We start from the raw sequence: 21,704 nt of genomic DNA, 5'->3' as shown, positions 1-21,704 counted from the left end.
AGTCTGCTAATATGATGGATTACATTAATTGGTTTTCGAATGTTGAAGCAGCCTTGCATACCTGGGATAAATCCCATTTGGTCAAGGTGTATAATTCTTTTTATACATTGTTGGATTCAATTTGCTATTAAACAATTGTTGTCATTTTCTTGTAATGTCTTTGTCTGGTTTTGGTATTAGGGTAATGCTGGCTTTGTAGAATGAGTTAAGAAGTACTCTCTCTACTTAAATTTTTGAAAGGTTGTAGAGAATTGATATAATTGCTTCCTTAAATGTTTGGGCAAACTCACTAGTGAACCCACCTGGGCCTGGTGCTTTCTGTTTTGGAAGGTTATTAGTTATTGATTCAGTTTTTTTTAGTAGATATAGCCCCATTGTGATTGCCTGTTTCTTGCGTGAGTTTTGGCAGTTTGTTTTTTTCAGGGAATTGTCTGTTTCATCTGGTTTGTCAAATTTATGGACAAAGAATTGTTGATAGTATTCCTTTATTATTTTCTTTCTTTCTTTTTTTTTTTTTTTAAAGATTATATGTTTTTGAGATAGAGGGGGGAGAGAGAGAGAGAGAGAGCACGAGCTGGGGGGAGGGGCAGAGGGAGAGGGAGAGGGAGAAGCAGGCTCTCTGCTGAGCAGGGAGCCCAATGTGGGGCTTAATCCCAGGACCCCAGGATTGTGACCTGAGCCAAAGGCAGATGCTCAACCAGCTGAGCCACCCAGGCGTCCCTCCTTTATTATTTTCTTGATGTCCATGGGATCTATAGTGATATCCCTTCTGATAACATTATCACATTATATACTTTTTTTTTTTTTTTAAAGATTCTATTTGAGAGAAAGCGTGTGTGTACGCACGCCTGCATGTGCTAGCAGAAGGAGTAGAGAGGGAGGGATTGGGATAAGCAGATTGCGCTGAGCGCGGAGCCTGATATGGGGCTCGATCACAGGACCCTGATATCATGACCTGAGCCCAAACCAAGAGTTGGATGTTTGATCGACTGAGCCACCCAGGGACCCCTATATATTTGATTTAATTTGTGTCCTCTTTTTTTTTTTATAAGCCTGGCTAGAGGCTTATTGATTTTTTTTTAAAGATACTATTTTTAAGTAATCTCTGCACCCAAGGTGAGACTTGAACCCACAACCCTGAGATTCAGAAGTCACATGCTTTACCTACTGAGCCAGCCAGCTGCCCCTAGAGGCTTATTGATTTTATTGATCTTTTCAAAGTAGCAGCTTTTGGATATTTCTGTTCACTTAGGGCAGTTAGGCTCTGATAAAACCCTAGCAGGTTAGGCTCTTGTTAACTACTTTCTCCAGAGGTCAGGCCTCATTGTTACGAACAGAGTGCTTCCCCCTGCCCTGCTGGTTTTTGTTTTTGTTTTCCATGAGGAGATATCTACTGTGAGAACCTGGTCTAGCTCCTGGGGATAAAACTCATAAAAAGTGAGGGAGCTCTTCTTTCCACTGGAGTTTTTAACTTTCACACTTACTAAAACTGAGCCTCTAGCAATTTGTCATTTACAATTCAGGTTTTTCTACCCTGGCTGGCACTGGTTCCTGAGATGGTTTTTTTTTTTTAAAGATTTTATTTATTTATTTGAGATAGAAAGAATGAGAGATAGAGAGCATGAGAGGGAGGAGGATCTCAGAGGGAGAAGCAGACTCCCCGCTGAGCAGGGAGCCTGACGCGGGACTCGATCCTGGGACTCCAGGATCATGACCTGAGCTGAAGGCAGTCGCTTAACCAACTAAGCCACTCAGGCTCCCCCCTGAGATGGTTTTTACTTGTTAGTCTCTGCTGCACTAAAGCCAGGACCCCCTTGTATTCCACCTGTCTATCTCAGTAGTTTGCACTGTGTCTTCACCTATCTTACAGATCCAAGAAGAGTTGATTTTTCAGTCTGTTTAGCATTTTACTTGCTTAGGACATAGTGGCAACTTCCAAGCTTCTTACATGTGGAACTAGAAATCAGAAACTTGCCTTATTTGGAATGTTAGAACACAAGTGCGGCAGAACTAAATCCCAGCCCAGTACTTTTCCTTTTCTTTCTCACTTAATTTGTATCCCGTTAACTATTGCTGTTCTTTGAGTTTGGAATCCCCATGCGCATGAGTTCCCCTTGACTTGTTTATGGACAAGTTAGTGCTTCGCTTTTTCTTTTTTTTAAAGAATTTATTTATTTATTTGAGAGAATGAGATAGAGAGAGCATGAGAGGGGGGAGGGTCAGAGAGAGAAGCAGACTCCCTGCTGAGCAGGGAGCCCGATGCGGGACTCGATCCCGGGACTCCAGGATCATGACCTGAGCCGAAGGCAGTCGCTTAACCAACTGAGCCACCCAGGCGCTCTGCTTCGCTTTTTCTAAAGGACGTTTTTGGAGTGAGTGCTCTTTTCAATTTTTGCTTATCACTGTAGTATTTTTTTTTTTTTTAATTTTATTTTTTGACAGAGAGAGACAGCAAGAGAGGGAACACAGGGGGAGTGGGAGACGGAGAAGCAGGCTTCCCGCCGAGCAGAGAGTCCGATGCAGGGCTCAATCCCAGGATCCTGGGATCATGACCTGAGCCAAAGGCAGATGCTTAACGACTGAGCCACCCAGGCGCCCCCCCAAAAAAAGCACTCTTCTCTAAACTCAATGAGTTATTGTCAGACTGGATAAAAAACTACATCCAACTACATGCTGTTTTCTAGAGAAACACTATAGGTTGAGAGAGAGAAATCGGTCGAAAGAAAAAATAATGGGAAAAGATGCTGCATCCAAACAGTAACCATAAGAGAATTGGCTATACTAGTATCAGACAGTGTAGATTGTAGTATTTTTTTAATAGTTGTAACTAGTGAATGTCATCTATAATTGATTTTCCAACCATAGTCTAATCATCTTTATTACCCAACACAATTAAAAAAAATTTGAACAGTTCACTATCAGTATTTTTAAGCTTATTATCCAGAAGGAGTTTAATCTATCCTTATATAATGGAGAATTTATTTTTATTACTTTTATTTGTTATTTTTTATTATTATTATTTTTAAAAGATTTTATTTATTTATTTGACAGAGAAAGGCACAGCGAGAGAGGGAACACAAGCAGGGGGAGTGGGAGAGGGAGAAGTAGGCTCCCTGAGGAGCAGGGAGCCCAACGCGGGGCTCGATCCCAGGACCCTGGGATCATGACCTGAGCCGAAGGAAGACGCTTTAACGACTGAGCCACCCGGGTGCCCCATATTACATTTATTTATTTATTTTAGACTGCGAGAGTGCGTGGGTGCTTGTGAGCCTGAGTTGGGGGGATGGGCAGAGGGGGAAGGAGAGAATCCTCAAGCAGACTACCTGCTAAGGGGGGGGGGGTCCCTTACATGGGGCTCTCGATCTCAGGACCCTGAGATCATGACCTGAGCCAAAATCAGGGGTGTCGTGTTGGACGTTTAGCTGACTTAGCCACCCAGGTAACCCGGAGAATTTATTTTTAAAATTACCTTGGAGGCCAGGGTGAGAAGGAGTTTGTTTGTTAGCTGAAAGGGTCAGGTGTATTTCTTTGTCATAGAGAGCAGTTTTTTGGTGTTAATGTGGTTGAGTTTTTGATCTTAATGGATCGAGAAAATGGTTCAGATTTACAAATGCATAATCTGTCACTGAAAGGAAAAAAAAAAGGAACAACTTGAAGTGCATGCTCCAAGAAATAGCATTATTTTCAGTTGTGAAAATGGTATTTAGCTATATGCAAACTTTGTCTCCAAATGCTTGTTTTAGGAGCTCAGATTATTTTTAGGCAGGTGTTGGCTATATCTGGCTTACAGCCTGTTTTGTATGTACATAAGACTATTTAAAAGGAACTATATGAGGCCTGCATAGTCTTAAAATATTTACTGTCTTCCTCTCTACAGAAAAAGTTTGCAAATCTCCTATTTGTTGATTTAAAAGTTTTTTAAAAATCATACATATATATTTTAATTCCTTGGTTCTTTTCTGCTCAGTCCACTGAATATGATTACATTGCTGGGGCATAGAATTGCTGTATTTTAGTTTTAGTAGATAGATAGTGCCAGAATTTTTCAAAATGATTATACCAGGGGCACCTGGGTGGCTCAGTTGGTTAAGCGACTGCCTTCGGCTCAGGTCATGATCCTGGAGTCCCGGGATCGAGTCCCGCATCTGGCTCCCTGCTCAGCAGGGAGTCTGCTTCTCCTCTGACCCTCCCCATCTCTCATGCTCTCTCTCTATCTCATTCTCTCTCAAATAAATAAATAAAATCTTTAAAAGAAAAATGATTATACCAATTTACACTTCTACCAACAATGTACAGGAGTTCCTCTTACTTCCACATCTTTGTCAACACATAGTCTTTTTTGTTTTTATCTGTTTTGGTTTCACAAATTTTTGAGGCAGCTAATTCCATTAATGGATCACTGCTTATTTTGTGTAAGTTGAAATTTGTCTTTTTATCTTTGTGCTCCCTCTTTTGTAAGTTTGCCCCCACTTTTACTTTTTCTTCTTAAGGTAATTGTAGTTGTAGAGGGCAGAATCAGTCCATACCCTCTTTGACGTGACTGTCCATTAAACATTTGGACAAAAAATTCTTTATATCCCGCCAAGAGTTCTCTTCTCCTTTATTTAGGCATTAACTAAATGTGACTGACCATCTTCTGTTTTCAGGAACTTTTCTAGGCCCCAACCAAAATAACTCTTGCCTTAATGATATTACCTTCTACATAATTCCAACCTAAACACTCACAGATCCTTCAACTTTTCCAAGTATGGCATAGTTTTTATTTGTTTTTACATTTGATTGGCTAATTGAACACTGACATGGGTGTACCTGGAATCACTGGCACATATATTTTTTTCCCAAGAAATGGGAAAAGGTAGGACCCTGGGATCATGAGCCAAAGGCATTCATTACCTTTTTTTCCCCACATCAGAATGCGAGTGAGAATGACATTATTATAGAGAAGAACCACTCTGACTTAATAGGAAAGAAAAGATGAAGTCACAAATACCAAAATTAGAAATAGATGAAATGGTTTTTTTTAATAAAGATTTTTTATTTATTTATTTGGGAGAGAGAATGAGATAGAGCATGAGAGGGGGGAGGGTCAGAGGGAAAAGCAGACCCCCCCGCTGAGCAGGGAGCCCAATGCGGGACTCGATCCCGGGACTCCAGGATCATGACCTGAGCCGAAGGCAGTCGCCTAACCAACTGAGCCACCCAGGCGCCCTATGAAATGGTTTTGTGAAATAGTGTTCTGTAGTCTAGAATCCCTTTTTATTTATTTTTTTGTAAGATTTTTATTTATTTATTTGACAGAGACACAGCGAGAGAGGGAACACAAGCAGGGGGAGTGGGAGAGGGAGAAGCAGGCTCCCTGCTGAGCAGGGAGCCCGATGCGGGGCTTGATCCCAGGACCCTGAGATCATGACCTGAGCCGAAGGCAGATGCTTAACCAACTGAGCCACCCTAGAATCCTTTTTTAATCGCAACAGTGAACATCCTATGTTAAGCGTTTTCAAAGGGCCGTTTGGTATCCATAAAATGAATTTAATCAGGCCTCTTGATGGACCTTGAGATTGTTCCAGTTTGGCTATAACAAATGTAGCAGTAAAATTTCTCATGCACATGTTCTTGGACACTTTTCCAAATACAAGGATTTCATAGGAATGGAACTGCCTGGATCGAAGGGTACACAGGTTTTAAAATTTGATTAATTGCCAAATTCGATAACAAAAGTTTAAAACTACTTACATCTCCACCCTTAGTATATGAGCGTAATGACTTGTACTATCTCTTTTGCTAACATGGTGGTCCAAAACATCATTTCCACTGCATACCATCTAACTGGTTTCCCAGTTGCTTCTCTTTTTCCCCCTGCAATCCATGCTCTACTTAGCTGACTGAATGTTCTTTGAAAAATGTGAATTAGATTATGTCATTCTTCTCTTAAAACCCTTCAGTGGCTTACTGTTTTTTTTTGAAGATTTTATTTATTTGACAGAGAGAGACACAGCGAGAGAGGGAACACAAGCAGGGGGAGTAAGAGAGGGAGAAGCAGGCTTCCCGCAGAGCAGGGAGCACAATGTGGGGCTCGATCCCAGGACCCAAGGATCATGACCTGAGCCGAAGGCAGACGCTTAACGGCTCAGCCACCCAGGCGCCCCCAGTGGCTTACTATTATACTTTAAAGGCTCCTTGCCTTATCTCTTTGGACGTAATCTTGTACCATACTTTTCTGAGTGTGCTACATTTCAGCCACCTCAGTTCACCCCCTTTCTCTTCAAATTCCCTTTGCTTTTTTTTTTTTTTTTAAAGATTTTATTTATTTATTTCACAGAGCACAAGCAGGGGGGAGCAGGAGAGGGAGAAGCAGGCTCCCCGCTGAGCAGGGAGCCTGATGTGGGGCTCTATCCTGGGACCCTGGGATCATGATCTGAGCTGAAGGCAGACACTTAACCCACTGAGCCACCCAGGCGTCCATTCCCTCTGCGTCTGCCTTGAGTGTTTCTGCATATTATTATACTGTTGGTACTCCCTCATCGTTCAGGTCTAGTCTCATACTTATTTTTTTTTAGATCTATTATCTTATTTTTAGTGGATTTTTCTGTTTTGGTCTTTTAGGGTTTTTTATAGCATTCATCAACTATCATCTTATTGGATTGGCTAGTATATACTCTGCTTTTCTTACTAGCTTATAAGCTTTGTGACAGTAAGGATTTGTTTTACCTGGTACTGATTCCTCAATCCTAGAGTGATATTCCATAGCTGGTTAGTAAATATTTGAATTTGTGTACTTTAACCAAAACCTGAATAGTGTCAGTGAAATGAAACTTCTGGAATATTAAAAATACCATTTGTGAACACTCAGATTTGATTTTTCATTACCTTGAGTAATTAGCAGTAAATCTTTAGCTTGTCATTTAATTTGGTATGTTTCTGTCTAAGATTATGATATATTTCAGCATAGTTTTAGGGGACAGTATTTTATCCTTTGGAAATTAGAGTTTCTTATTAGTGAGAGATGGTGCTTTTACGTTATTCTCTTTCCAGGATCTTTAGTTTCTTTCTACTTCTGCCATTTCTTTTTTTCTTTGCTTTGCTTTTCTTCTTTTTTTTTTTTTTTTTTAAAGACACGACGAAGTTTTTTCTTAGTTGTCTTTTTCCATTATCATTTACTCCCCCTTCCCTTCTCTTATTTATGGTCAGTGTTTTTTTTTTTTTTTTTAAGATTTTATTTATTTATTTGACAGAGAGAGACACAGCGAGAGAGGGAACACAAGCAGGGGGAGTGGGAGAGGGAGAAGAGCAGGGAGCCCGATGCGGGGCTCGATCCCAGGACCCCTGGGATCATGACCCAAGCCGAAGGCAGATGCTTAACGACTCAGCCACCCAGGTGCCCCCTGCTAGTGTTGTTGAATGAATAATCTTCACCCATTGCTTGAGTTTTCTCACTTTTTTCTTAATATCTCCTGCAGTCTTTCCTGGTCACATTACTGTACTTGTTCTCTTGAAGGTCATGTGTGATCCACTTAACAGATTGATCAGCTTGTTTATGTCCTTATTACCAGTATTATATCCTTATTACCAGTATTCTGACATTATTTGGCAAATAAAGTCCTTCATTTTTTTTTTTTTAAGATTTTATTTATTTGAGAGAGAGAGAAGGAGAGACAGTGAGAGAGTCCAAGCGGGGAGGAGAGGGAGAAGCGGGCTCCCTGCAGAGTAAGGAGCCCGATGTAGGGCTCGATCCCAGGATGCTGGGATCATGACCTGAGCCAAAGGCAGACGCTTAACTGATTGAGCCACCCAGGCACCCCATGACTAGAAATTACTTACATTTAAGCTAAATCTATGCATGAAGCCAAGAAAACCAACAATGCCAGATACTGAGTTTCTATTGCACTGTCTTTTAAACACCCAGCAGGAATGAGCTGCTGAGGGCAGATACAATGCAGTGCGAATCCGTTATTTTTCTCTCTTTAGTCTCTCTTGCATAGTGCCACCAAATTTAATTTTTTAACACTTTTTTTCTTTACCTTTTCTCTGTTTCAACATTCATTTTCTCTTTATTTTTGTGTGACTTACTAAATTGGAATGTGATACATATCATACATACAGTACAGCTAGATGAATTTACACAACTTGAACATAATCATATAACCAGCATTAATATCAAAAAAAAAAATATATCAGTACACCAGGAGCCCCTCTAAAGGCTTCTTTCAGTTGTTGTCCTTCCTTCCTCCCCAATAGGATGAACATTATCTTCTAATGTTAGATATTTTTGCCTCTTTTAATGTAAAAGGAATAATACAGTATTTATTCTTCTTTGTCTGCCATTTTTAGCTTTACATTGTTTGTGAGATTCACCTATGTTGTTACATATTGTTGTAGATTGCTTTATTCTCATCTACAGTATTCACTTTTTAGATAATACCACAATTTAGTTTTTTTTTTTTTTTACACATGACACCAAGTCAACCACAATTTAGTTATTTTAATGGTAATGGGCATCTGGATAGTTTCCATTATAATTATTTCAGTGACCATTATAAATAGTGCAGTTATGGATATTCACATATTTGGGTTCACATATGAGTGCTTTCTTTGGAGCATATACTTGGAAGTGGAATTGCTTAATCATAGGGTATACATATGTGTTTTTGTTTTTTTTTAAGATTTTATTTATTTGAGAGAGAGAGCATGAGTGAGGGGAGGGGCAGAGGCATAGGGAGAAGTCGACTCCCCACTGAGCAGGGAGTTGTACGTGTGGCTTGATCCCAGGACCCTGGGATCATGACCTGAGCCTAAGGCAGGCTCTTAACCAGCTGAGCCACCTAGGTGCCCCATATGGTTAGCATTAGTATAAGTCCTCACATGGTTTTATCAACTTATTCTTCCACAGTCAGTAAGAATTGAGGTTGCTCAACATCCCTACCAGGTTTAGTGTATTTTTTCTTTTTCATTTTAGCTATTCCGGTGAGTGTAGTGGCAAAGTATTGTGGGTTTTTAAATTTTTTTAATTTTTATTTTAAACTTTTTTTTTTTTTTTAAGATTTTATTTATTTATTTGAGAGAGCAAGTGAGTGAGAGCACAGCAGGGTGAAGAGCAGAGGAGGGAGAAGCAGACTCCCTACTGAGCAGGGAGCCGGATGTGGGACTTGATCCCAGGATCATGTCCTGAGCCGAGGCAGATGCTTAACCATCTGAGCCACCCAGGAGCCCCCCCCTTTTTAAAGATTTTATTTATTTATTTGTCAGAGAGAGCAAGAGTACAAGCAGGGGGAGAGGCAGGCCGAGGGAGAAACACTCTCCTCGACGAGCAAGGAGCTGGATGTTGGACTCAATCCCAGAGCTCTAGGATCATGACCTGAGCCGAAGGCAGATGCTTAACTGACTGAGCCACCCAAGCATCCCTATTGTGGGTTTTTTAAAGTTGCGGTAAAATATACATAACATGAAGTTTACCATTTTAACCGTTTTTAAGTGTACAGTTGAATGGCATTAAGTACATTTTACAGTTTTTTGTAAACATCTCTACTATCCATTTCTAGACATTTTCTTCATCCTAAATACATACTTTATACCCATTAAGTGATAACTCTTCATCTCTGCTCCTGGTAACTTCTCTTCTACTTTCTGTCTGTGTTTTACCTAGTCTAGATACCTCATATAAATGGAATCAAAGAATATTTATCCTTTTCTGTCTGGCTTCTGTCACATAGCATAATGTCTTTAAAGTTCATCCATGTTGCAACATGTATCAGTACTTGATTCTTTTTTGTGACTGAATAATATTCCATTTTGTGTATATACCACATTTTGTTTTTCCATTCATCTGTTGGTGGACCCTTGGGTTGCCTCTACCTTTTGGCTATTATGGATAATGTTGCTATGAACATTGTATTCAAATATCTCTTAAGACTCTGCTTTCAGTTATTTTGGTTATTTTTCCAGAAGTGGAATGTATGGATCTTGTGGTAATTCTATTTTTAATTTTTTGAGGAACCACTGTACTGTTTTTCATAGTGACTGAACTCCTTTACATTCTCACCCACTGCACAAGGGTCCAATTTCTCCACATCTTTGCCAACAGTTGTTACTATTATTATTTTTTTAATAGTCATTTAATCATTTAATGGGTATGAAGTGGTATCACTGTGGTTTTGATTTCTATTTCCATTATGAATAGTGATGTTGAACATCTTTTCATGTATTTATTGGCCATTTGTGTATCTTCTTTGGGGAAATATCTAAGTCCTTTGCCCATTTTCAAATTGTTTTTTTGTTGTTGAGTTGTGACAGTTCTTTATAATAGATGTTAATCCATTATTAAGTAAATGATTTGCAGATATTTTTCTTTTTTGTGTGAGTTGACTCTGATAGTGTCCTTTGTTGTACAAAAGCAAGTTTTTAATTTTGATGAAGTATAATTTTTCTGTTTTTTTTTCTGTTTGTCCTCTTGGTGTCCTGTTTATTTATTTATTTTTTTGGTGTCCTGTTTAAAGAACCAGTACCAAATCCAAGGTTATAAACATTTTCCCATGTGTTTTCTACTAAGAGTTATTGAGAATTAGCTCTTAAATTTAGGCCTTTGATCCATTTTGCATATTTTTTTAAAGTTTCTATTTATTTAAGTAATCTCTACACCCAGCCTGGGGCTTGAACTCAGGACCCTGAGATCAAGAGTTGCATGCTCCTCTAACTGAGCCAGCCAGATGCTCTCATTTTGAGTATGTTTATGAGTGTTATAAGGGCCAATTTTATTGTTCTGCATATGTATACCCAATTTTCCCAGCACCGTTTGTTAAAAAGACTTTTTTATATAAATGGTCTTGGCACTCTTGTCGAAAATCAGTTGACCATATATGTCGGGGTTCATTTCTGGGCTCTCTGTTCTGTTCTGGCCTATATGTATATGTCTGTTCTTAATCTGGTACCAGTGGTTTGATTACTTTAACTTTTGTAGTAGGTTTTGGGTTTGAGAAGTGGGAGTCTCCCAACTTTGTTCTTGTTTTTCAAGATTGGCCATTTGTGATCCCTTGAGATGCCATTTGAATTTTAGTATCACTTTTTCTGCAAAAAGGACCATTGTTTTATTTTTGATAAGGATTACACTGCATCTCTGTGTTGCTTTGGGTAGTGTTGTTACCTTAACAATATTATATTTTCCAATCCATGGACATGGGGTATCTTTCCATTCAGGTCTTTAATTTCTTTCAGCAATAATGTATAGTATTCAGTGTAAGTCTTTGCGTCCTTGGTTAAATCTATTTCTATGTATTTTATTCTTTTTGATGCTATTGCAAATAGAACGGTTTTCTTAATTTTCTTTTTGAGAAAAAATTGTTTTATATTGTATATTGCTCAGTATAGAAATATTGCTGATACTTCTTGACTTTTGTATTTTGTAGTTTTGCTGCATTTGTTTATTAACTGATTTTTTTTTCCTGTGTGTGTATTCTTTAGAGTTTTCTACATATAAGATCATGTCAGCTATGAATAGAGGTAGCTTTATTCCTTTTTCAGTTTGAATGTATATTATTTCTTGCCTAATTGCTGTAGCTAGAACTTCCAGTATTATGTTGAATAGCAGGGGTGAAAGGAGCATGTGGTTTTAATTTGCATTTTTTTTAATTAGTAAAGTTTTTATATACCTTTTAGTATATTTTGTATACCTTTTAGTAAAGTTTTTATATTCGTTTTTATATACTTATTGGCCATCGGGAGTGCTCAGGCTCAGGCCATCGGGACTTTTAGGTTCCACCTACAGTCCTTCCCTACTCCACCTCTGTCCTGAGCCACCCCCCTTTTTTAGAAAAAATTAGTCATTGTTGGTTCTTACCTACTTTGATATATTTATTATCTTGTCTCTTTATCTAGTGTATTACTCTTGTAGAATGCTGCAATGCCTTTTTCTCCAGTTTTGCCCTTATTTAAGTCAGACTTTTGATTTTTTTGATTTTTATTTTTTTGAGAGAGAGAGGGAGTGCCTATGCACGGGGAGGGGGGGCAGAGGGAGAAAGAGAATCCCAAGCAGGTTCCACGCCCAGCGTGGAGCCCAATATGGGGCTGGATCCGACGACCCTGAGATCATGACCCAAGCTGAAACTAAAAGTCGCTTAACCGACTAAGCCACTCAGGCACCCCAGACTTTTACTTCTCTCTTTAATTCTTCAGGGTCTACTGATTGCCTTAAAATAAAAGAAAATTTTAAGTGAAAGTAGTACTATTTTGTTTCAGCACCAACTGATAAAGTCTGCAGTTTAGTTCTGACACTAACTCCATAAGTTTGGAGGCATGGTCCCCGAGAAGACTGCCCCTACTTCAGATGCCAACCTCAGGTGGGGTCTCCAAGCTACTTGGACTTTTTACCAAGTGGCTATGAATTCATAGGTTCCCATGAACACCCTCAGGTTTACTAATTCACTAGAATAACTCAAGAGAACTCAGAAAGGACTATACTTACGAGAGCAGTTTTATTATAAAGGATACAGGTTAGAATCATGAATCATCCAGATGAAGAGACTCAATGTGAGGTCAGGAAGGTCTCAAATGTAAAGCCTCCATGCCTTTTCCCTAGGAGGCATAGGGTATGTCACTCTCCTGGCATATTGATATGTTCACCAGGTAGGAAGCTCCATCGAGTTCTGGTGTCCACTTTTAGTTGAGGTTTCATTAAGTAGGTGAGATTGATTAAATCATTGGTTAGGTGATTGAACTTAATCTCCAGCCTCCCCTCCCTCCCTTGGAGGTAAGGCTGCTTTGTAGTCCGAATCCTCTAATCACAGAGTTGGTTTATCTAGTGCCCAGCCCCCATCATGAAGCTATCTAGGAGCTCACTGTTGTTACCTCATTAGCATAATCTTAGATGTGATCCAATGGGCTCATGAATAGCAAAAGACATTTCTATCACTTGGGAATTTCCAAGTGTTTTAGAAACTCCGTGCCAGGAACACTGGAGGAAGACCAGACAAATTTTTTATTATATGCTGAATATATATACATAATTTAAAAAGCTTAACTAAAACCACATGGTGAAAAATACACTCTTACTTCACTCCTCTTCACCCCCTATATTTCTTCCTAGAGGATATTTGTTTTTCCACTTATAATCATTTCTTGTGATATTTGCCTCTGTCTAAATCATATACAGTGCCAGCTAATTACCATTTTACATGTTACCCAAATCTTTCAGTTGTTATTCTTTTCTCATTTTATCAGTATATTTGTCACAAAAATAAATACCCATTTTGAATGTTACGATATAAATTTTCTATACCGTTGAGCCAAGTGGTATACCATAACATTTTCTTGTATTATTTTTTTAGTAATTATTGCCATTTTTTCCTTTTCCTTAGTTTTCTTTAGGCCTAGTGTTAATTCTTTTCAAATTCTTTAGTTAAACTTGAAATTTCTCAGTTTATTCACACACATACTTTCATCTAATTAAAGTAAAAATTTTTTGTCTCGTCTGAACACTGTCTTCAGTTGCTCTTTATCTTCCTTTGCTAATCTGAACTGGTTGTTCTCTAAGACCATACAAAGCTGCCTTGGGATTTCACTTTGCTGTCACCCTGCTGACTACATTTACCTTTCCCTTATGTAGGTCCTCCTGTTTCTTATATTTTAAGCTGTCTGAGTTGCTGAGTTTAAGCTGTCTGTGTTCTCTTTTTTTTCTCAAGTACATCTTTCAGTAGTTCCTTCAGAAAGGATGTATGGAACATAGAATTTTAGAATATTTAAATAAAATCACTTCTGATGGAGGGGTGCCTCTGTGGCTCAGTCAGTTTAAGCGTCTGCCTTTGACTCAGGTCTGATCCCAGGGTCTTGGGATCGAGCCTTGCATTGGGCTCCCCGCACAGTGGGGGTCTGCTTCTTCCTCTCCCTCTGTGCTTGCGTGCGCTCTCTCTTTTTCTCAAGTAAATAAATCTTTGTTTTTTAAGAATTTTTTTATTTTTATTTTTTATTTTTTAAAGATTTTATTTGACAGAGAGAGACAACAGTGAGAGAGGGAACACAAGCAGGGGGAGTGGGAGAGAGGGAGAAGCAGGCTTCCTGCTGAGCAGGGAGCCCAATGTGGGGCTCGAACCCAGGACCCTGGGATCATGACCCGAGCTGAAGGCAGACGCTTAATGACCGAGCCACCCAGGTGCCCCAATAATTTTTTTTTAATTTATTTATTCATTTGAGACAGAGATAGAGAGTGAGAGAGAGAGCAGGAGTAGTGGGGAGAGGCAGAGGAAGAGGGAGAGGCAGGCTCCCTGCTGAGCAGGGAGCCTGATGTGGGGCTCCATCTCAGGACCTGGAGATCATGACCTGAGCTTAAGGCAGATGCGTAACCACCTGAGCCACCCAGGCGCCCCTCAAGTAAATAAATCTTTAAAAAAAATCACTTCTGATGGAAATAGTCTTTCAACCTGCTTCACCCCTTTCAGCCTTTTAATTTTCTTCTTGCATGGTGAAAAATAACTTTGTTATATGTTTCCTCATATGTTATAAATTTATTTGGTCCGGTATCTTTGCTTGAAAATGTGTTCCAGTTTCCTGTTGAGAAGGTTTTTTTTTTTTTTTTTTTTAAAGTAAGCTCTATACCCAATGCAGGGCTTGAACTGACAACGCTGAGGTCAAGAGTCACATGTTCTACTGACTTAGCCAGCCAGCTGCCATCACTGTTGAAGTTTGATGCCTTTTTGATTCTTGGTCATTTGAAGCTCTTAACATCTTTTGTTGTTGATCCCCTTATATTATGAAATTTCACAGTGATGAGCTTTGGTATGGTTCTTATTTTTGTGCTGCATTTTTCAATCAAGAAATTCATGTTCCTTAGTTCTAGGAATATATTTAGTATTATTCTGGTACATTTTCCACTTAAAGTTTTCTTTTGGTTGTTCCATCTCCTGGATTGATTATTTTACATAGTCTTTTTTTTCTTCTGTCATTATCTTTTGCTTTATTTTACATGAGGTTTCCTTGATTTAACTTATAACTTACTGAAACTTTTATTGCAGCTATCAGATTTCATTTTCTGAGAACTCTTTGTTTTCTTTTGCATTCTACAGTCCCTTTTTCCAATGGATTTTTTTTTTTTTGGTTAATCAAATAAGTACCAGTTTCATGGAAGCCATCTGTACACATCTTTACAGTAGTGTTTATTAAGTTAAATAACATTGTATTGTCTCCTTGTCTGTCTCCTGTACTGGTCTGTAAGTTCCTTGAGTGTAGGGGACTGTGCTTTATTTATTTTGGTAATCCCTGTGCCCAAGAAAATATACTGGCACATTGTAGATGTTCAGTTAGTGTTGACTGAATGAGTTTATCCGTAGCACTTAGAGTTTTTATTTATCTATTTTAGAAAAGATTTAGTTTGTCAGAGAGAGAGCGCGTGCATGCACAAGCAGGGGTTGCTGCAGGCTGAGGGAGCAGCAGGCTCCCTGCTGAGCAAGGAGCCCTATGCAGGACTCGATCCCAGGACCCTGGGATCATGACCTGAGCTGAAGGCAGACACTTAACTGACTGAGCCATCCAGGTGTCCTGCACTTAAAGCTTTTAAAATGTGTTTCAGGGTGACTGGTATATGTCATATTTATTTGTTGCATTGATTATGTGCTATCAACAAAAAAGTGATCCTTTTCTTCAAGTTGTACAAATTGTTTGTTTTGCTTGTATTCTTGCTTAAATAATCTTTCACCTCATTTGAATAGACTTCTTAGAACTGAAAATTCAGGGTTGTATGCAAAATCCTCCCGCCAAGACAAATTTTCATGCTTTATGCATAAAGTTTTTTTTGGAAGATAAGGAGAGATACTTTCTGAGAATCTTTCTAAGAGCAAGTTTAATTCCTCAGGAAAATGTGAAAGCAATTATTGCAATAGCAGCCAAGATCTAGCTTTAGGAAGTTCTCAGCTACTGAAAACAAATTCAGGTCATGTGGTTAAATGAAAAGAAGATACAGATTTTTTTCTACATTTTGGGAGTTAATGTCTTGAAATGTGAAGATAATGAGAGAATTTTAATTAAATGAATCTTCAATTACTTGATATAGAATGGCATTTCTTTGTGAACTTATATAAAGACTGACATTATAGGGAGGAGAAAAAAAGGGCTTGTTTTGCTTAACCTTTTAAAAAGGATGAAGGAGGGGCGCCTGGGTGGCTTAGTCATTAAGTGTCTGCCTTCGGCTCAGGTCATGATCCCAGGGTCCTGGGTTCGAGCCCCACATTGGGCTCCCTGCTCAGCAGGAAGCCTGCTTCTCCCTCTCCCACTCCCCCTGCTTGTGTTCCCTCTCTTGCTGTGTCTGTCAAATAAATAAAAAATCTTAAAAAAAATAAAAAAGACAAAGGAAACTGGATTGCGAAACTAAATTTATTAAAAATCCTTGAATTGTCACTTAAAATGGTGGATTTTATTTCTTGTGTTTTTGTTTTTAGCCATTCTGACAGGTGTGAGGTGATACTACGGTTTTTTGTTTTTTTTTTTTAAAGATTTTATTTATTTGACAGAGAGAGACACAGTGAGAGAGGGAACACAAGCAGGGGGAGTGGGAGAGGGAGGAGCAGGCTTCCCGCGGAGCAGGGAGCCCGATGCGGGGCTCGATCCCAGGACCCTGGGATCATGACCTGAGCCGAAGGCAGACGCTTAACGACTGAGCCACCCAGGCGCCCCGATACTGCGGTTTTTGATTGCATATCCCTGATGATAAGTGAGGTTGAACATCTTTTCATGTGTCTGTTGGGCATCTGTAGGTCTTTGGAAAAATGTTCATGTCTTCTGCCCATTTTTAATTGGATTATTTATTTTTTTGGTGTTGAGTTGTTTAAGTCTTTATATATTTTGGATATTAACCCCTACTGGGGCATATTGTTTGCAAATATCTTCTCCTGTTCAGTAGGTTGTCTTTTTATTTTGTTGATGATTTCCTTTGCTCTGCAAAAGTTCTTTATTTTGGGGTAGTCAGTTTTTTTGCTTCTGTTTCCCTCACCAAAGGAGACATATCTAGAAAAATGTTTCTATGGCTGATGTCAAGAGATAACTGCCTATGTTTTCTTCTAGGAATTTTCTGGTTTCAGGTCTCATGTTTAGGTCTTTAATCTATTTTGAGTTTATTTTTGTGTATGGTGTAAGGAAGTGGTCCAAGAAATGTGTTGGTGAGGATGTGGAGAAAAAGGAACTCTTGGCACTGTTGATGGGAATGTAGGCTAGTGCAGCTACTCTGGGAAACAGTGTGGAGTTCCTAAAAAAATTAAAATAGAATTATCATATCCAGTAATTCCCCTAGTGGATATTTACCCAAAGAAAATGAAAACTCTAATTTGAAAACATATGTGCACCCCTGTGTTTATTGCTGCATTATTTACAATAGCTAAGATATGGAAGCAGCTTGAGTTGCTTCATATGGTATTTATCTTTCTCTGATTGACTTATTTCACTTACCATTATACCCTTTAGGTCCATCCATGTTGTTTGCAAATGGCAAGATTTCATTCTTTTTTATGGCTGAGTAAATTTCCATTTCCATATTACCACATCTTCTTTATCCATTCTTCTATGGATGCACAGTTAGGTTGAATAAAGCTTTTTAAAGAAAGCATAAAGAAAAATCTATTTTTCACCAGTTAAGTGAAATTTTTGAAAGAGGGAACTTGTTTTAGCTTTCACATTTAAGTCTGTAATCCATCCTGGCTTAGTTTTTGTGTATGGTGTGAGGATGAAGGTCAAGGCTCATATTTTTCCATGCAGCTATCTAGTGGCTACGATCATTTATTTGAAAGACCTTTAAAATGTGTCATGTTTTGGAAAATCAGGTGACTATATATATAGTTGGATCTACTCTTGTACTAAGTTTTCACTTACTAGTTTATTCTTTTGCCAGTACCATTCGGTTTTGATGATATTGGATATAATAAATCTTGGAATCCAGTAGTGTAACCTTCCAACCTTTGATAGCATATAGAAATACAATTGATATTTATATATTGATTTTGTATCTTACTGCCTTGCTGAATTCACTTACTAGTTTGTAATTCTTTGGATTTTCTTTTTTTTAAAAGATTTTATTTTTTTATTTATTTGAGAGAGAGAGAGCACAAGACGGGGGGAGGGTCAGAGGGAGAAGCAGACTCCCCACTGAGCGGGGAGCCCGATGTGGGACTCGATCCCGGGACTCCGGGATCATGACCTGAGCCGAAGGCAGTCGCTTAACCAACTGAGCCACCCAGGAGCGCAATTCTTTGGATTTTCTACACACACAATTGTGCTGTCTGTGAACAAAGTTAACATAAGGGCTGTAAATGCTGTACCAGCTTTACACTCGTGGGATAGATATTACTGGGTTATAATAACAGCCTTTTTAATATTGTCAGATTCATTTGCTAATATTTTGTTGAGGGTTTTTAAATGTAAATTCATGATGGATATTTGTAGTTTTATTTCTGATATGTTGGTTTCAGGGTTATGCTTTCTTCATAAAACAAGTTGTAGATTGTTGCATTGACCTGCATTTTTCTGGATTTGTGCAAGATTAGTATTTTTTTCATTATGTGTTTGATAGACTTCATCAGGGAAGCCTTGGAGTTTTCTTTGTTGGCAGGTTTCAGATCACAAATTCAGTTCTCTGTTGCTTCCTGTTTCATTGTTTTATTTTTCCTCTCATCTTTATTTCTTCTTTCTTCTTACTTTTGCTTTAATTTGCCTATTTTAGAACAGGGCTTGGCAGACTAAGACCTGTGGACCATACGTAGCTCACCATTTGTTTTGCATGGCCTGCAAATTAAAAATGATTTATATATATATATATTTTAAAGATTTTATTTATTTATTGGACAGAGACAGTGAGAGAGGGAACACAAGCAGGGGTGGTGGGAGAGGGAGAAGTAGGCTTCTGGCAGAGCAGGGAGCCCGACGTGGGGCTCGATCCCAGGACCCTGGGATCATGACCTAACTGAAGGCAGACGCTTAACGACCGAGCCACCCAGGTGCCCCTGATTTTTAAATTTTTAAATAGGTAGGGAAAAAGAATAAAAGAAGAGTAATATTTTGTCACATGTGAAAATTATATAGTATTCAAATTACATTGTCCATTTGTTGCAATACAGTTATGCTCATTTGTTTATATATTGTCTGTGCTTTTATGTTACAGTGGCAGGGTTGAGTAGTTGTAATAGAGACTGTATGGACCTCAAAGCCTAAAATTTTTATCATCTAGCACTTTGCGAACAAATTTATCACCCCTGACTAAGATAATTGATTTTAGACTTTTTACTTAAAGGTATAAAATTTCCTCTGAGCATTGGTTTAGGTGCCTTCTACAAATTTTGGTTTGTTACACTGACATTTGTTACTGATTTGTAGCTTGATTCTATTGTTAGAGAACATGTGACTTAAAACCTTTGAAATAGAAATTTATTGTGACTTTGCTTTATTGTCATATGGTCAGTTTTGATTAATACTAAATGCACACTTGAAAATGTATGTGTTGCATATTTGCTGCATGTAGTGTTCTGTAGTTTTCTCAGGTAAGTATGATACTATTGTTCATTTCTTTCTCAGTTTGTCTGTCTATACGATGTCCTCTATCAGTTACTGAGAAAGGTATGTTAAAATCTCCCATCAGAGTCAGCAGACTTGTCTTTTTCTTTGTAGTACTATAAACTTTTGCTTAAACTATCTTGAAGGTATATGATAAGGTATATATACTTTTAGGATTGTTGTCTTTTTGATGAATTGAGTTCATAAAATTTTTATAAGGTCCCTTTTTATCTTTGATGGTACTTATTTTTATTTTTTTAAAAATATTTTATTTGATAGAGAGAGACAGATAGTGACAGAGATAGCGAGAGAGAGCAAAAGCAGGGGGAGAGGCAAAGGGAGAGGGAGAAGCAGGCTCCCCGTGGAGCAGGGAGCCTGATGCGGGGCTCAGTCCCAGGACACTGGGATCATGACCTCAGCCGAAGGCAGACGCTTAACCGACTGAGCCACCCAGGCACCCCTTATTTTATTTTTTTAAAAAGATTTTATTTATTTATTTGAGAAAGGAGAGAGTGAGAGAGATCATGAGCGGGGGGCGGGGGTAGTGGTGGAGGGAGAAGCTGACTCCTTGCTGAGCAGAGCCCGATGCGGGACTAGATCCCAGGACCCTGGGATCATGACATGAGCCAAGGCAAGATGCTTAACCGACTGAGCCACCTAGGCGCCCTGATAGTACTTATTTTAAAGTGTACTTTGATGTTATTGAGCCACCTTGGCTTTCTTCTGATTTTCTGTTTACATGGTTTTATCTTTTTCCCTTCTTTCACTTTGAATCTATTTCTGTCATTGGATTTAAATTGTGTGGTGGTTTTTTTTTTAAGTAGCTTATAGTTGGAACTTTTTTCTTTGTTCCCTGTTAAAATCTATTGACCTTTATCTGGATTGTTTTGTTCATTTACATTTAATGTTATCACTGATAGGGCTAGTTTTTAAGCATTCCATCTTGATATTTTCTGCTTTTCTCGTGTTCTTCGGTTATATTTCCTTGTTTTCATTTGGATTGAGTTTTTAAAATTACATTTATATTGCCTCTTGCCTTTTTAGCTATGCCTCTTTTTTCTTTCTTTTTTAAAAGTGGTTGTATTAGTCTGCTTAGGTTGGTATAACAAAATACCATAGACTGTGGCTTAAACAATGAAAATTAGTTTTCTCACAGTTCTAGAAGCTGGAAAGTCTAAGGTAATGGTTTTGGCAGGGTTCTGTTTTCTGTTGCAAGCTCTCATCCTGGCTTATAGACAGCTGCCTCTGAGCTGTGTCTTCATGTAGAGTGGGGAGAGACCACCCCCACCTTTATGACCTCATTTAACCTTACTTATGTCTTCAAGACTCTTTCTCCATGTACAGTCACATTGGGGGTTAGAACTTCAACATAGGAATTTGGGAGGGACACAGTTCAATCCATTGCAGTGCTTGTAAAGATTATAATGTGCACCCTTAATTTATAAAGTAGAATTCAGTTAGTTGTAGCAGTACATGTATAGCTAATTATAAGGACAGTCCTTACAGTTCATGTCTTTGTACATGTGTTATAAATTCCCCAAACATTATTATTTTATTTGCTTTAAACAGTAGTCACTTAATGAAATCTAAGAAAAAGTGTTATAAATGCTCACATATTTATTTTTCATTCATTCTTGGATCCATTTTCGTATTGGTTCCTGTCCAGTCAAAGAACTTCCTTAGTATATATTTATTAACTTTCTAAAAATTGAGATTAATTCATTGCCATAAAATTCACCCTTTTATTTTTTAAAATTTATTTTTATTTTTATTTTTTTTAAGTATGCTCCATGCCCAGTGTGGAGCCTAATGTGGGGCTTGAACTCATGACCATGAGATTAAGATCTGAGCTGATATCAAGAGTTGGATGCTTAACAGACTGAGCCACCCAGGTTCCCCTAAAATTTATCCTTTTAAAGTGTATAGTTGAGTGATTTTTAGTGTACTCATAGAATTGTGCAGCCATGACCACAGTTTTTTTTTTTTTAAAGTATATGTGCTACCGAAGTGAGCACTGACGACAGATGTTTTTAGGACATTTTTGTCACCCCCAAGATGAACCCCTTGCCCTCTGTTAGTCACTCCTCACTTTCCCACATCCCCTCCTCAACACCACCCCATCCATACACAACTATGGATTTGTCCGTTTTGGACATTCATAGAAATGGAGTTATATAATATGTGTGGTCTTCTAC

The 21,704-nt window shown here is 38.4% G+C and overlaps 1 protein-coding gene and 1 non-coding gene across 19 annotated transcripts in view; one reads left to right on the top strand and one right to left on the bottom strand.

Moving 5' to 3' along the window:
* The window catches only part of MGA (MAX dimerization protein MGA), a 165,027-nt gene that overhangs the window by 71,210 nt on the left and 72,113 nt on the right, over positions 1 to 21,704 (top strand). The window lies entirely within an intron of this gene.
* On the bottom strand, positions 7,812 to 7,941 carry LOC118530913 (small nucleolar RNA SNORA8). The gene has a single exon (XR_004914886.1). It is a non-coding gene; the product is annotated as a small nucleolar RNA SNORA8 (small nucleolar RNA).

This window comes from Halichoerus grypus, chromosome 8 (assembly GCF_964656455.1).
Source record: "Halichoerus grypus chromosome 8, mHalGry1.hap1.1, whole genome shotgun sequence".
Taxonomy (NCBI): domain Eukaryota; kingdom Metazoa; phylum Chordata; class Mammalia; order Carnivora; family Phocidae; genus Halichoerus; species Halichoerus grypus.
The sequence above is the reverse complement of the archived record's forward strand: the minus strand, read 5'-3'. Positions and strand labels throughout refer to the sequence as shown.